The 17,155-nt window shown below is 39.4% G+C and overlaps 1 protein-coding gene across 2 annotated transcripts in view; it reads left to right on the top strand.

The window, feature by feature from the left end:
* The window catches only part of CDK16 (cyclin dependent kinase 16), a 96,420-nt gene extending 80,971 nt beyond the window's left edge, over positions 1-15,449 (top strand). Inside the window, exons 36-38 of one of the 2 annotated variants that reach the window (XR_012329183.1) lie at positions 8,026-8,117; positions 8,246-8,350; positions 8,460-15,449. The gene's annotated coding sequence lies outside the window, so the exon portion shown is untranslated. Of the gene's footprint in view, positions 1-8,025; positions 8,118-8,245 lie in introns of both variants that reach the window. The other variant, XR_012329180.1, reaches the window with a different exon arrangement.
* The last annotated feature ends 1,706 nt before the right edge of the window (positions 15,450-17,155 follow it).

Genomic DNA, 17,155 nt, shown 5'->3' with positions numbered 1-17,155 from the left:
TTTCCTATAAAAATTCATATCAAACACTGGAGACCTTTCAAGAGATAATATCATGCTTGATGTGCATTCATTATAGACATTTTTATTTTGGCTGTTAGACTTTATTAATATAGCCTTCCAAAACATTTAAAAAAATGACACCTTGCACTTGAAAGAGTTATGAAAATTATATAAAGAAAATAACATATGCAAACTAGTATATATAGAATGGGTAAACAACAAGGTCCTCCTGTATAGCACAGGGAACTATATTCACTATCTGTGATAAACCATAATGGAAAAGAATATAAAAAAGAATGTGTGTGTGTTTATATATACATATATACACATATATATGTTTAACTGAATCACTTTGTAGTACAGCAGAAATTAACACAATATTGTAAATCAACTATACTTCAATTAAAATAAAGAGGCAAAAGGGATTTCCCTGGCTGTCCAGTGGTTAAGACTCCATGTTCCCAATGCAGGGGGCGCAGGTTCGATCCCTGGTTGGGGAACTAAGATCCCACATGCCACGTGGCTTGGCAAAAAAAAAAACAAAAAAACAATAACAATACTTTAACTTAGTAAGTTTAAACTTGGTGTGTAATAATATAGGGGACACAATGTTATATGTCAAACATGTTTAAAAAAATATAGGAAACAGTGGGAGGCAGATGAGAGTGGGCACTTGTTTAGGGTGTGGCCCAACTCAGAGGCAACAGGCAACACTGCACTCCACCAGCTGTAGGCCCTGGCACCCCCCAGCCTCAGCTCTCAGTGCCACTCCAGAGAAGCTGGAACACTCTTAGCATTGAATCCATGAGTTCTTCCTCCTGCTGCCCCAGGAAGATACTTGTTCAAAGCCCTTCCCATCAGTGTCAGCAGGATACAATTTGTGTTTGGAGGACCATCAGATATTCAGACTATGATGTTTGGGACCAAAGCAGTCAAATACTTAAGAGTAAGATAATTTCAGTCGAAAGTGTTTTAGAGAACCATGTAAATGAAAGTTTCAGTTAAGGGGGGGATGGGGGAATCATACTTTTTATGTGCATGTGAATGCATATAATGCATGCGAATTAATGCATGCAAATCTCTCATACTGTGATACAAAGCCCAAAAGCGAAGGGGGGGGTCCCCACTCCTGAGACCTGCCTTAGGTACAGGAATCTATGACAGTTATAAGGATAATGAACACTATTACTAAGAAAAGCCTGTAATGAAAAACTGAGCCCATCTAAAGCTGCAGAACCAGAGTGATTTGGGTCACATTTTTTTTTCTTTTTGCGGTTACGCGGGCCTCTCACTGCTGTGGCCTCTCCTGTTGCGGAGCACAGGCTCCGGACGCACAGGCTCAGTGGCCATGGCTCACGGGTCTAGCCGCTCCGTGGCATGTGGGATCTTCCCGGACCGGGGCACGAACCCATGTCCCCTGCATCGGCAGACGGACTGTCAACCACTGCGCCACCAGGGAAGCCCTTGTGTCACTTTTTTACTTTCAGCTTTTACAGTAACGCAATGTCTTTCAAGTGTCATCTCTAGTCATGACTTCCCCTGATGTTCCAGAAAGGGTTGCTTATTGCCAATAATTAGAGAAATGTAATAAATGCCTTTACAAATAATTTTACAAATACATTTAACAATGCCAAGTGTTGGTGAGAATATGGAGCAGTTGGAGTTCTCACACACTGCTGGTGAAATTACAAATTGGTACAGCAACTATGGAGGACTATTTGGCATTATCTACTAAATTTTAACATATGCATACCCTGTTTCCCAGCTATTCCACTCCTAGGCATCTACCCAGCAGAAATGCATTCATATGCACACTAAAAGTCATGTAGATGAATGTTTACATCAGTGTTCTTTGTTGAAATAAGAACCTGGAAGCAACACAAATGTCCGTGATGATACAATGGTTAAATTATGATATATTCACACAATGAAATACTAGACTGTGACTAAAAGAACAAACCATAGGTATATGAAACAACATGGATGAATCTCATAACATGATGTTGAGTGAAAGACGTCAGACACCAAACTGTACATCCAATGCTATTCCAATTATTAAAGTTCAAGCACAGACAAAACAAACGTGTGGTGTAACAAGTCAGGATAGTGGTTACTTTGAGGAGGCAGGAGGATAGTGCTTGGGAAGGCACAAACGGAGTTTCTAGGGGTGCTGATAAGGTTCTATTTCTTTTTTAAATTTTTATTTACTTTTAAAAATTTTATTGGAGTATAGTTGATTTACAATGTTGTGTTTCAGGTGTACAACATAGTGATTCAGTTATACATATACATATATTCATTCTTTTTCAGCTTCTTTTCCCATATAGATTATTACAAAACATTGAGTAGAGTTCCCTGTGTTATACAGTAGGTCCTTGTTGGTTATCTATTTTACATATAGTAGTGTGTGTATGTTAATCCCAAGCTCCTAATTTATCACTCCCTGCCATGTTTCCCCTTTGGTAACCGTAAGTTTGGTTTTGAAATTTGTGAGTCTGTTTCTGTTTTATAAATAAGTTCATCTGCATCATTTTAAACAATTAGATTCCACATATGAGTGATATCATGTGATCTTTGTCTTTCTCTGACTTCATTTAGTAGGATAATCTCTAGGTCCATCCGTGTTGTGTAAATGGCATTATTTCATTCTTCTTTATGGCTGAGTAATATTCCATTGTGTATTTGTACCACATCTTCTTTATCCATTCCTCTGCCAATGGACATTTAGGTTGCTTCCATGTCTTGGCTATCGTAAATAGTGCTGCAGTCAACATTGGAGTGCATGTATCTTTTCAAGTTGTGGTTTTCTCCGGATATGTGCCCGGGAGTGGGATTGCTGGATCATATGGTAGTTCTATTTTTAGTTTTTTAAGGAACCTCCATAGTGGTTGTACCAATTTCATTCCCACCAACAGTGCAAGAGGGTTCCCTTTTCTCCACACTCTCTCCAGCATTTATTGTTTGTAGATTTTTTTTTTTTTTTTTTTTTTTTGGTACATGGGCCTCTCACTGTTGTGGCCTCTCCCATTGTGGAGCACAGGCTCTGGACGCACAGGCTCAGTGGCCATGGCTCACGGGCCCAGCTGCTCTGCAGCATGTGGGATCTTCCTGGACCGGGGCACGAACCTGTGTCCCCTGAATCGACAGGCGGACTCTCAACCACTGCGCCACCAGGGAAGCCCAATTGTTTGTAGATTTTTTGATGATGGCCATTCTGACCAGTGTGAGGTGAAACCCCGTTGTAGTTTTGATTTGCAATTCTCTGATAATTAGTGACGTTGAGCATCTTTTCATGTGCTTTTTGGCCATCTGTGTGTCTTCTTTGGAGAAATGTCTATTTAGATCTTCTGCCCATTTTTAGATTGGGCTGTTTGTTTTTTTGACATAGAGCTGCATGAGCTGTTTGTATATTTTGGAGATTAATCCCTTGTTGGTTGCTTCATTTGCAAATATTTTCTCCCATTCTGTGGGTTGTCTTTTCGTTTTGTTTATGGTTTCCCTTGCTGTGCAAAATTTTTAAGTTTAATTAGGTCCAATTTGTTTATTTTTGTTTTTATTTTCATTACTCTAAGAGGTGGAACAAAAAAAATCTTGCTGCGATTTATGTGAAAGAATGTTCTGCCTAGGTTTTCCTCTAAGAATTTTATAGTGTCTGGCCTTACATTTAGGTCTTTGTTCTGTTTTTAGTTTATTTCTGTGTATGGTTTTAGAGAATGTTCTAATCTCATTGTTTTACATGTAGCTGTCCAGTTTTCCCAGCACCACTTATTGAAGAGACTGTCTTTTCTCCATTGTATATTCTTGCCTCCTTTGTCATAGATTAATTGACCATAGGTGTGTGGGTTTATTTCTGGGCTTTCTATCCTGCTCCATTGATCTATATTTCTGTTTTTGTGCCAGTACCATGCTATTTTGATGGCTGTAGCTTTGAAGTATAGTTTGAAGTCAGGGAACCTGATTCCTCCAGCTCCATTTTTCTTTCTCAGGATAGCTTTGGCTACTCGGGGTCTATTGTGTTTCCATACAAATTAAAAATTTTTTTGTTCTAGTTCTGTGAAAAATGCCATTGGTAAATTTGATAGGGATTGTGTTGAATCTGTAGATTGCTTTGGGTAGTACAGTCATTTTCACAATATTGATACTTCCAATCCAAGAACAAGGTATATCTTTCCATCAGTGTTCTATTTCTTGACCGGGGCATAATTACATGTGTGTGTGTATTCATTTTGGAATAATCCAGTCAGCTATACGCTTAGGCTGTGTGCATTTTTCTGATAAAAGCTTCAATGAAAGTTTTAAAAAATCAATTGAAAGAATAAAACATGAATAAAACATCATGTCATGGAAAAATACACTTTATTATTGATAACCTAACCAGACACAAGCTATCACTAATGTTAAATGAAAAAAAAGTGCACAACCTAACAGTTGAGAATTATGTTTTATCTAGCAGACTTACTGTGGACTATAGCCTGAGCTACAGCAACTCAGATAGCTCTGAGGGACTGGTCCAAAGAGGTAAATGAGGACCCAGGATATATGAGTGTTTTGCTGAAAAAAAAATGTAGTTGAACATAAAATGATTACTGCAAATCACAAAAAACAGACATCTCCAGTTAATGATTTTGGTGCTTTTCTATATAGGGGAAGATACAAGAGTCTGGGCTCATTAAAATCATTCCTTAGATATGTATCTCAACTGTCTCAGGCCAGTATCCTGTTTTTCTCCATCCTGAATTCCCCTCAGGGGGCACTGTGTGTGTTTGTCTGGGGGGGCCTGCAGTGGCTGATGGCTTGATGGCCTCAACACCCTTTGTTTACTGAAATGGCAGGCAACATTCTTTGTCCGTGCCAATCCTTCTAGGTGCCCTTTTGAATGCTTTTTCTTTGCCTTTAGGCTTTGTCCTCAGTCATCATTTCTTCTCACTCCACATGCTCCGTATTGATGTCACTGTTCCCATGCCTTCAGTTGCCATGTTAACGCAGAGTGCTCTCATGTTGCTATTTCATACTTTTCTCCCTCAAACTCAAAAGAAGCATTTCAGAAAGGGTTCCTTGGAACATGAGTCCTGCAAGATACTCTGTGGGAAGAAAACCAGGTCCATGGTCAAATGATTTGGGGAAATGCCTTTGCTCTTAGAAATTCACAATATACATTAGCATATTAAAGACTATGTACCCGTTTAATTTTGTGAAACCAAACGTTCCCCCTAACTTCTTTTACATGGAGTCCCTGCTCTTTCGTTTTTCAGTTAACATTTGCTAATGCCCTAGAGAACTATCATTTTTTAGGGCAACTGCTTTGGGAAATGCTGACGTTAACCCATTTATCCAACTATCTGATGGATGTCTCTATTTGGATGTCACACAGATGCAACAAACTCATCTTGCTCAAAACAGATCTCATACTATCCTTCAGTTCTTAGAGGTAATCAGTCATCAGATCCCAGGATTATATTCTTCAAATCTCACTCAACATCCCCAATCCTCACTGTTTCTACTTCAGGCCATTATTACATTTTCTACCTGGACTATTGCAGTAGTATCCTATATGTCTCTCTTATCCCATTCTTTCTCTTTCCTTGAATTCATACCTCACACTGCCACCAAACTGATCGTCTGAAAACGTACAGTGATTATGTTATTCCCACTCGTTAAAACTGAGGATTATTTCTTCATTTGCTTCAGTGAAAAGCTTGAATTCCTTAGTGGGGCCGGCAGGGTGCTCCGTGACTGACCCTTGCCCTGCTCTGAGCCTCTGGTGCCTTCCTTCTCTTCCTCTGTACCGTGTACAGATCACAGAAGGCAACAAATCATTTCCCACCCTCTGCTCCCTCTGCCTAGAATTTCTTTATCATCCTTACAGATTAGTAGAGTCAGAACTGGGTTCCAATTCCCACTTTACACCTTACTAGCTCTGTGACCTTGAACAAGGTACTTTAACACTATGGGCCTAATTTTCCTCATCTGTAAATTGGGGATCATCATAGGCTCAGTGCTTAGCAAAACAAAACCAAACAAAACCAAAAACCCCAAAATATACTTCATACATTTTATTTTTTTTTATTTTTAAAAAATATTTTATTTATTTATTTATTTGACTGTGTTGGGTCTCAGTTTTGGCACGCAGGATCTTCGTTGCTGCATGCAGGATCTTTCATTGCTGCATGCGGGCTCTTGTTGAGGCACACGGGCTTCTGTGGTTGCAGCGTGTGGGCTTCTCTCTAGTTGTGGTGCACGGGCTCCGGAGCACGCGGGATCAGTAGTTGTGGTGCACAGGCTTAGTTGCCTTGTGGCATGTGGTATCTTGGTTCCCCGACCAGGGATCAAACCCACGTCCCCTGCATTGGAAGGCAGATTCTTAACCACTGGACCACCAGGGAAGTCCCTACTTCATACATTAAAAAAAATAAAGTTGTGACAACATTATGTTTTAAGACCCAATTTTTTTTTAGTGGCAATTTTGAAGGATCTTTATTCAAGATTGCCTAGCAAGCTGGTGTCATTTTACCTTTAGTAGTTGCTATCTCTTTTTCCTCTCCCAGCTATGTTGAGATATAATTGACATAACAGTGTAATAACATCACATAACAATGTGTTATTTGATACAGTTATAAATTGCAAAATGGTTAGCAATATAGCATTAGCTACTACCACTATTCCATTACATAATTACCATTTCTATTTTTGTGATGAGAACATTTAAGGTGTACTCTTTTAGCAACATTCAAGTATATGATATAGTACCATTAGTGGGATAATGTATCATTAGAATCACCATGCTGTATATTAGATCCCAGAACTTGTTCATCTTATAACTGGAAGTTTGTGCCCTTTGACTAATGTCTCCCCATTTCCCCCCACCCCCTGATAACCACAACTCTACTCTCTGCTTCTCTGAGTTCAACTTTTTTAGATTTCACATACAAGTGAGATCATGCAGTATTTGTTATCTCTCTCTAAGACCCAATGTGTTGCATATAGCCTTTATTTTAACTTTGAATCTAGCATTTAACCAGTAGTTACACACCTCAAGCTAGGCTCACCCATGACACTGCTTCTCCAGCAACCTAATCAGCAGCCCTAAGCCCACTGAACTTCAAGCTTTTCAAGGAGGCCCAGGCCTTACAGGGGCCTCTCAGCGTGATGATGCCTTAGAGAAGGTGTGTTATGTCACCATAACACCAGTAGTTGCAGAAGAGGCCATAGTGTGGGTGCCACCATCTTGCTTGAGGGAGAAGGATGCTGAGTGGCGCACACCAGAGCTGTGGGGACTGTTTTGTTAGTTTAAAGCATCTGTCTACAAACTTCAGTCTTCAGTGAGCACTCTAGAAAATTGTCAGCTTCCCGGATGGAGCCTATGGGGATCAGGATTGTTGTGCAAAGTTTAAGAACACAGTCTGATTTCCTGTCACCTTACTGACATCCTCTCCTCCAACCTGTCTTCCCACTCACTTCCTTCAAGACATGTTGGCCTCCTTGCCACGTGCCCTTAATACCCAGGGGCACCCAGTAATTTCCCACCTCAAGCCTCTGTGTTTGACTTTCCCTCTGCTTGGTACACTCTTCCTCTGGTTGCCCACGTGGCTGGCTGCTCCCTCATGCTCTGCTTAAAGGTCACCTTTGCAGAGAGGCCTTCCTTGACCTTCTTTCTCCAAGGCAGAAAACAACCATCCTGAATTTTAAAATGATAGCTTTTCGTGTGTGTGTGTGTGTGTGTGTGTGTGTGAATTTTTTTGCCCTTAATTACTTTCTGTCCACCTATTTGTTTACCTGCTTATTGCTTGTCTTTCCCACTCATATATAAGCTTTATGTGGGTAGGGATTTTTCTCTGTTCTCTTTCACTACTGTATAACCAGCTCCTAGCACACAACAAATAAATAGGTAAAGTACTGGGGGATGGCGTGGAGTTTGTCTTCTCTGGGCCTTAGCAGAATCTCGGGGGGTTCAGAATGGGTTACTAGCCTGGAGTTACCTTCCTGCTGCTGAAGACAATCTCAAGTCCTCCCCCACTGTGCCCCCAGTGTATGTCCAGTCTCACGGATGACAAATATCAGTGGGCAAGGACACCAAGATCATGATCCTCACCTCCTGAGACTCTTGTTTCTTCCTCAAGGTATTTATGAGGGTCCTGGGTGATGGTGGTGAATGCTGGTCATTCAGGCAGTGGCCCACCCATTCTGTCCTGGATAGGCCATGAGAAGTGTGCGTTCATGTCTAAGAGCTGAAACTCGCGTCCCTCAGGGTCCAGCATGTGAACCACAGCCAGAACAGGTTGGAGAGACCATAGCCCGGCTGGTCCTGCAGGAGTGAGGAGGGCTGCCTGGGAGGCTGTGGAGGAGAGACAAGGTGGGAAGGATGGTGTCTGAAGGTGAAGGGAGATGTCTGAGGGAAGAGGCCTAAGGATATTTGTGCCCTGACGCCTATGTCCCTACTATTGTTTTCCCTTCCCCTTCAGTGGGCCCTCAGCTGTCTTCCCCACAGCTAACTCTCTGTGCCCACGGGTACCACGTCTCTCCCCTCAATGTGCACCATCTGTCTGGGCAGACTGGAGGAGACCACTTCCTACCTCTTGTCCACCAACACTGCATCTACCTGAGCCTGACACAAGGACCCGAGGACAGGAGATGAGGGCTTGGAGCCTCATGACAAAGTTATCCAGCAGTGGGTGAGGGGCCAGCGGGAGGGGGTCAGAAGAAATGCTTCTGTGTCAGGCTGCCTTGCTCTTCACCTCAGAAGCGGGCCAGATTGCCACGTGGAGGTTCAGACAGGGTCAAGAGTGACAGATGGAGACTAATTTTTACCAGTCAAGACAAGGGTGGGTCTGAAAGCGGAGTCAGCTGGGAGACTCCCCTTGGTGTGCGGGCACCCAGTCGGTTGAGGGCTGCAAGCTTGGGCTTGGTGATCAGTTTGGGGACTTAACATTGCACCTAGGCCTGGGATTTGGGGCCTTGCTTGGAATAAAGCAGCTTAAGTCCCCAGGCTGGAATTTAGCTAGAGTGAAACGCCTAGCAACAAGCCAGACCCTTAGCTACAGCAAGGACACTGGCAATGCAGGCCTGGAACCTCCCCTTGGAATCCTTGGCAAACAGCACTGAGGCCTAGAGATCATGGTCAGAGATGGAACGCTTAGTGGAGAATGGGTATCATGGAGACTGGGGCTTGCACCCAAGCCTGGCAGGGTGGGGTGAGGAAGATTAGATTCAGTCACAGAGCATTTGGGGGAGAGGGAGTTCACTCACATTTGGGGTGGGCATGGCTAAAAGGAACCACCTCTCTGGAGGGCTGACAGAAGATGGCTGTGCTCAAGAAGAGGCCTGAGTGTGGGTACCACCAGCTTGCTTGAGGTTTAGGGAGGAAGGATGGTAAACGGTGCACAGCAGAGCTATGAGGACTGCTGTGTTGGTTTAAAGTATCCATCTACAACCTTCAGTCCTCAGTGAGTACTCTAGAAAATTGTCAGCTTCCCAGATGGAGCCTACGGGGATCAGGATGGTTATGCTAAGTTTAAGAACTTGGTTAACTTAAAATCTCAATGTCAGACTACACTTCTATTATTTATTTATTTATTAAAATTACTGGACTGAATGTCAATCTTATGACATAGTATGAGTGTGTTTCATGTTTGGTAATTGCAATCATTGTTGCTTTTGTTGTGGTCATCCATTTACAATGCTTGGTGTCAGTTTATTTATCTCTTGTAAAAATAAAATACAGTTTGTGTGTGTGTGAAAAAAAACTAGGAAAAAAATAAATTAAAAAATGTTAAAAAAAAAGAATAAATTGGATTCTTCATTCCCTTCTGGAAAAAGGGTTGGGAACTAATATTTTTTGAGCACCTGTTAGCATCCATGGTTTGAGAAACCATGCTGGGAATTTTATATATGTTATTGCATTCATTCTTACGGGACAGCGATAAAAGAAAATATATTGAATTCTAAGAGACTGTGGGTGTTTTCCTCCCCCATTTCTAAAGAGGAAGGCTGCTGCCTGGTTAAGGAGCTACCTTTGTAGTGTAGGATCCAGGTATTCCCAAATGAAAAGAAAATCAAGAGATGGAGAGACTCATCTACATCCTTGGCACATTGATATTTTGTGCCAAATAGTTCTTTGTTTTGGAGGCTGACCTATGCACTGTAGGATGTTTAGCAGCATCCCTGGCCCCCACTTGGGAGTCACAGATATACATGTTTAAGGGTTGAGACTTGGAGGTGAGAAAGGAGCTAGACTAGAGAGGTGGTGGAGTGGGCGTTGAGGACAATTTTGGGTAGAAAGAGAAAAAGGAGAATTTTTTGAGTCACTACTACAGACTGAGGATGAGACAATCCCCCAAAGGATTTTTTGAGAAGTTATTCATTAAGAGTGAATTTTCCCCTTTATAATTTTCTTGAAAGTTTGGATCAGGATTTGAGTTGCTCTGAATTGTGATTTTTATATGGTTGTTGTTTCCTTGAATATGATTCTGTGTTGAAACTGGACCACATGGTTAAGTGTTTGTGTAGATTTTATATGGTTTACACTCATAACAGTCTTTTAAATTCACACTATCCCCATTTTTATAGATGATGCCCTAATCTCTCTGAAAGGTAATATTTCACCTTGTACCATTCTGCCTTCCTCTTCCCTTTGCCTTCACAGAGAGGACCATGTTTCATTTTCTCAAGATTTTAAAAAGACTAGTACGAAAAAACACTTTTTCCTCTTTTTAAATGATGTCATAGCTGACATTCAGAGGTAATTTAACATCTAACCATCATATGATTCAGGAAGGTATGTCTGCAAGTTTCTTATTGTTGCTATAACAAATAACTACAAATTTAGTGGCTTAAAACAATACAAACATTATCTTACAGTTCTGGAGATCCACAGTCAGTCTCAGTGGGCTAAAATCAAGGCGTTGACAAGGCTGCATCCCTTCTGGAGACTCTAAGGGAGAATCCATTTCCTTGCCTTTTCCAGCTTCTAGAGGCTGTGTGCATTCTTGACTCATGACCCTGCATCACTTCAACCTCTGTTTCTTTCATCATATGTACTTTTCTCTTTGACCTGCCTGCCTCCTTCTTAATAAGGACACTTCTGATTACTTTGTGAACCCACCTGAATAATCCAGGACAATCTTTCCATTTCAAGATACTTAATCACATGTGCAAAGTCCCTTCTGCCATGTAAAAGAGCATATTTACAGGTTCCAGAGACTGGGATGTGGGATCTTTGGGGCCATTATTCTGCCTTCCTCAGCAAGGGTGTAAGACCTCGCAGTATGTATGGTCTCATTCTGACAACGTGATTGAATTGTTCCATCTTGACTTGATTTTTTTTTAATATGAAATTCTTAGGCTTAGCTGACATTTAATTTTCACACTAGAGTCAGAGTCAGTGCCTGGCTCACAATGACCACTTAGTAAATAAAAGCTAATATTTGTCAGATTGAATTATTACCTATTAACCAGTAAGATTGTAAAACAGGCGTTCTGTACTTTCCTGTGTCCATGACTATTTTGAGGAGATTTTTTGGGAAGAACCTATCCCTCCTCCTGGAGGAGAGTGGGAGAGCGGATGCTTAATGGTTGTAGGATTTTTTTTTTGAAGTGATCAAAGTATTTTGTAACTAGATAGAGGTGGTGGTTGTACAGCATTGTGAATGTATTAAATGCCACTGAATTGTATACTTTAAAATGGTTAAAATGGTGAGTTTAATGGTATGTGTATTTTGCCACAATTAAAAAAAAATCTCAATGTCAGACTACACTTTTATTATTTATTTATTTATTAAAATTAATTAATTAATTTTTGGCTGCATTGGGTCTTCGTTGCTGTGTGCGGGCTTTCTCTAGTTGCGACGCACAGGGCCTACTCTTCGTTGCTGTGTGTGGGATTCTCATTGTGGTGGCTTCTCTTGTTGTGGAGCACGGGCTCTAGGCATGTAGGCTTCAGTAGTTGTGACACATAGGCTCGGTAGTTGTGGCTCGCGGGCTCCAGAGTGCAGGCTCAGTAGTTGTGGCTCAGGGGCTTAGTTGCTCTGTGGCATGTGGGATCTTCCTGGACCAGGGCTCAAACCTGTGTCCCCTGCATTGGCAGGAGGATTATTAACCACTGCGCCACGAGGGAAGTCCCAGAATGCCACAGACTCTTACTATTCTTACCCAGTTTTACTATATTTTTTCTTTCTTTCTTTCTTTCTTTCTTTCTTTCTTTCTTTCTTTCTTTCTTTCTTTCTTTCTTTCTTTCTTTCTTTCTTTCTTTCTTTCTCTTCCTTGCTTCCTTCCTTCCTTCCTTCCTTTCTTTCTCTCTTTCTTTTTCTTTTTCTTTCTTTCTTTTCTGCACCATGTGGCACGCAGGATCTTAGTTTCCACATTGGAAGCACAGATTCTTAACCACTGAACCACCAGGGAAGTCCTAGATTTTCTTGAATAAATAGTTCTTCATTTGCTGTATGCTCTTAGGACAATTTGCAGAGACTTTAACTGGTTGCTTTCTTAAAAAAAATTTCACCAACTTTATTAGTTTTGTTGGGAGGGGGTCCATGGAACATCTCACTCTACCACCCTGGAACTCTCCATATATATATTTAACTGACCCAGCTTCAGTAATTGAAAGACTACTATTAACTATCAATAATACTGTATTGCATATTTGAAAGTTGCTAAGAGAGTAGATCTTAAAAGTTCTCATCTCTAGAAAAAATATTTGTAAGTACATATGATGACAGATGTTAACTAGACCTGTGGCCATCATTTTGTAATATATACAAATATCGAATCATTGTATTGTACACCTGAAACTAATATAATGTATGTCAATTATACCTCAATAAAGTTAAAAAGAAAAAGACCATCCTTTTCCCACTGCACTGTACTGTGACTGTGACCTTTGTCATAAATCAGGTGGTGAATTTAAATAAATAAATAAATAAGCAAGTAAGTAAATATATATATATATATAATTTGTTCTGGACTTTCCATTTTGTTCTGTTGGTCTACTTGTTTATCCTCACACCTATGTCATATTGTCTTAGATCCTGGAGCTTTTTAACAAGGCTTGAAATCAGGTAGTGTAAGTCCTCCAACTTTTTCTTCCTTTTCCTCTTCTCCTCATCCCTCAAGACTGGACTTAGCTATGTTGTTTTTACCATGTACAACTTTTAAATATTTTTATGTCATTGAATATATGTCTTTCTCTTTATGGTTTCTAGATTTTGAGTCACTGTTAGGAAAGTTTTCATCAGTCCTAGGTTATAAAGGAATTTACTGCCTTTCCTTTGTGTATGTGTATGTGTGTGTGATTTTATTTTATACGTTTAGATCTCTGATCCATATAGGATCTGTCTTAATATACAGTGTGAGGAATGGGTCTAGTTTAATTCTCTTTTCCACTTTGCTATCTTTTGTCCTAATACCACCTATCAACTGTGTTCATCTTTTTTATCACTGATTTGAGATGACAGCTGTACCATAATTTCCCTTGTGCACTTGGGTGTGTTTCTATATTTTCTATTCAATTTCACTAGTCTGTGTGCCAGTACCACATGTTTTAATTATAGAGGCTTTATAGTATGATTTAATACCTGGAAGAGTTTGTCCCTCCTCAAGGTTCCTCTCCCCACCCCCAGCTTTGTTGAGATATAATTGACATATAACATTGTATACGTTTCAGGTGTACAACGTGATGATTTGATATATGTACATATTGCAAAATTATTACCACAATAAGGTTAGTTAAGAAATCCATCACCTCACAGAGTTACCTTTTTTTGTGTGATGGGAATGTTAAGATCTACCCTCTTATTAACTTTCAAGTGTACAGTACAGTATTGTTAACTATAGTCACCATGCTGCACAGTAGCTCCCCAGAACTTATTCATCTTATAACTGGAAGTTTATAGCCTTTGACCAACATCTCCCCATTTCCTCCCCAGCCCCAGGTAACCATCCTTCTACTCTCTGTTTCTCTGAGTCTGTCTTTTTTAGATTCCACATATAAGGGATATCATACAGTATTTGTCTTTCTCTGACTTATTTCACTTAGCATAATGCCCTCAAGTTCCATCCAAGTTTTCATAAACAGCAAGATTTCCTTCTTCCTCATGGCAAATATATATATATATATATATATACACACACACATATATATATATATATATATATATATATATATATATTTCCCCCTCCCTTTATTCCTTTGTCAGTGAACACTTAGGTTGTTTCCATGTCTTCACTATTGTGACTAATGCTATGGAGGTTCCTCAAGAAATTAAAAATAGAACTACCATATGATCTAGCAGTCCTGCTTCTGGGCATATATCTGAAAGAAATGAAATCACTATCTTGAAGAGATACCTGCACCCCATGTTCACTGCAGCATTATTCACAATACCCAAGTCATGGTTCCTTTTTTTCAGGGGTTTCTTGGATACTCTTACTTCTATATTCTTTCATATTAACTTTATAATCAACCTGTTTAGCTCCAGGAAGACATATGATATTTTAATTGGGATCATCTTAAATTTAAAATGAACCTAAAGACAATGAAACCTTTATGATGTTAGTTATTCTTTCCATTTTTATTTCCATTTGTTCAAATCTAGTTGTGTGTTTTTCAGGAGTGTTTTGTAGTTTTCCTATTAAATATATGCCTAGGATTTTATTTTGTTTTGTTTTATTGCTGTTGTTCATTTCACCAAAAAGGATATACAGTTGGAAAATAGCCACAAGAAAATATGATCATTAGCCATTAGGGGAATACAAATTGAAACCAAAATGAGAAACCAGTACACACCTATCAGAATGGCTGAAATAAAATATAGTGATAACACTAAATACTGGCAGTACATAGAAACTGGATCAGTCATATATTGCTAGTGGGAATGTAAAATGGTACAGCCTTTCTGGAAAATAGTTTGTCTGTTTCTTATAAAACTAAACATAATCCAGCAATTTCATTATTGGGCATTTATTCCAGAAAAATGAAAATTTATGTTCACACATAAAAACCTGTACATGAATGTTCACAGAAGTTTTATTCAGAATAGCCCCAAACTGAAAACCACCCAACTATCTTTCAACATTAAGGATGAATGTTTAAACAAACTCTGGTACATCCATACTTTGGAATATTGCTCAGCAATAAAAAGGAACAAACTACTGATACATACAACAACTTGGATGGATTTCAATGGAATTATGCTGAATGAAAAAAGACAATCTTGGGACTTCCCTGGTGGTCCAGTGGCTAAGACTCTGCGGTTGCAATGCAGGGGGCCTGGGTTTGATCCCTGGTGAGGGAACTAGATTTCATATGCTGCCACCAAGAGTTTGCATGATGCAACTGAAGATCCCACACGTGGCAACAAAGATCCTGCCTGCAGCAACTAAGACTCAGAGCAGGCAAAAAAAAAAAAAAAAAAAAAAAAAAAAAAAAAAAAAAAATAAAAAAAAAGAGAAAGGAAAAAGGCAAACTCAAAAAGTCACATACTGTATGATTACATTTATGCAATAAGCTGGAAATAACATAGAGATTAGGCGTTGCCAGGGCTTCAAGTGGTGGGGAAGGTGGATGTTTATTCTGGCTATAAAGGGGTAGTAAGGAGAAGCTTTGTGGGGATGGGACACTTTTCTCTCACTCTCTCTTTTTAATATTTATTTATTTATTTAGGCTGTGCTGGGTCTTAGTTGTGGTATGCAGGATCTTCGTTGAAGCATGCGGGATCTTTAGTTGAGGCATGCAGACTCTTAGTTGCGGCATGCATGCGGGATCTAGTTCCCGGACTAGGGATTGAACCCGGGCCCCCTGCAATGGGAGCATGGAGTATTACCCACTAGACCACAAGGGAAGTCCCAGAACAGTTCTGTATATTGATTATGGTAGTGGTTACATGCAATAAAATTGAATGGAACTAAACACACACAAATGAGTGCACTTAAAGTTGGTGAAATCTGAATAAGCTCTGTGGATTATAACAATGTCAATTTCCTGGTTTTGATATTGTACTATAACTATGCAAGATGTTAGCACTTGGGGAATCTACTGAAGCACCCACAGGACCTCCCTGTACAATTTTTGTTATCACTTCTTATGAATCTATCATTATTTTAAAATAAAAAGCTAAAAAATATCAAAATAACGTAATGGATTATAACCTATTGAATAAAATAGGAAACCATGCATCCATACCGATATGTATAAATGAATGAATAAATTGAAATTTTGATGAAGAATGAGATATATGCATAGTATCAAACTGCCTCCTCACTGTATACTCATTAATTACAAAAGGAAAACCAATAACTTTATAGTAGAGAAACCTGGCAGACACCATGTTAATCAAGGAATCAAAGTGAACATTCTCAGTATTGACAGGGTGAAATGAAAAGGACATGGCGTTGCCTCTGTGATATTCCTATCCAAGGTACAAAATCTGAATCTAACCATGAGGAAACATCAGACAAATCCAAACTGAGAGACATTCTACAAAATAACTGGCCTGTAATCTTTAAACGTATCAAGGCCATGAAAGTCAAGGAAAGTCTGTGGAAATTGTTTCAGACTGAAGGAAATTAAAGAGACAGGATAACTAAATGCAATATGTGATTCTGAACTGGATGGACCCTTTTGCTAGAAAGGACATTACTGAGACAAGTGGTAAAACTTGAATGGGGTCTGAGGATTAGATGGTAGTAACATATTCATGGCATGTCCTGATTTAGATGCTGTGTTTTGGTTATATAGGAGAATGTCCTCATTTGTAGGAAATACCCATTAAAGTACCCAGGAGTGATCAAGTATCGAGTCAGCAACTTAATCTAAAATGGTCCAGCAAGAAAAGTTCTGTGTACTGTACTTGTAACTCTTCTAAGTTTGAGATTTTTTTCAAAATAAAATATTTTTAAAACATCAAGCAAAATTGTCTGCAGGCAATTTTTTTAATTAGAAAAATTACCTAGTGGAATCTGTAAGATATAGCTAAATCAAAATGGAGAGAAAAAATTGTTGCCTTAAAAACTTACTTAAAAAAAAAGACAATTCAAGAAGATGGGGGAAAAAAGAAAGCAGAAGGAATAAATAGATAAAAGCATAGATGACAGTATAAAATTGAAAAGAATGATACACTAAATAAATTTTCTTTTGGATAATAAATATAGATAGACTAGTTTTAAC

The sequence above is a fragment of the Tursiops truncatus genome, chromosome X (genome assembly GCF_011762595.2).
Source record: "Tursiops truncatus isolate mTurTru1 chromosome X, mTurTru1.mat.Y, whole genome shotgun sequence".
Classification (NCBI taxonomy): Eukaryota; Metazoa; Chordata; class Mammalia; order Artiodactyla; family Delphinidae; genus Tursiops; species Tursiops truncatus.
Note: the sequence above shows the minus strand (reverse complement) of the source record. Positions and strands in the feature narration are given on the sequence as shown.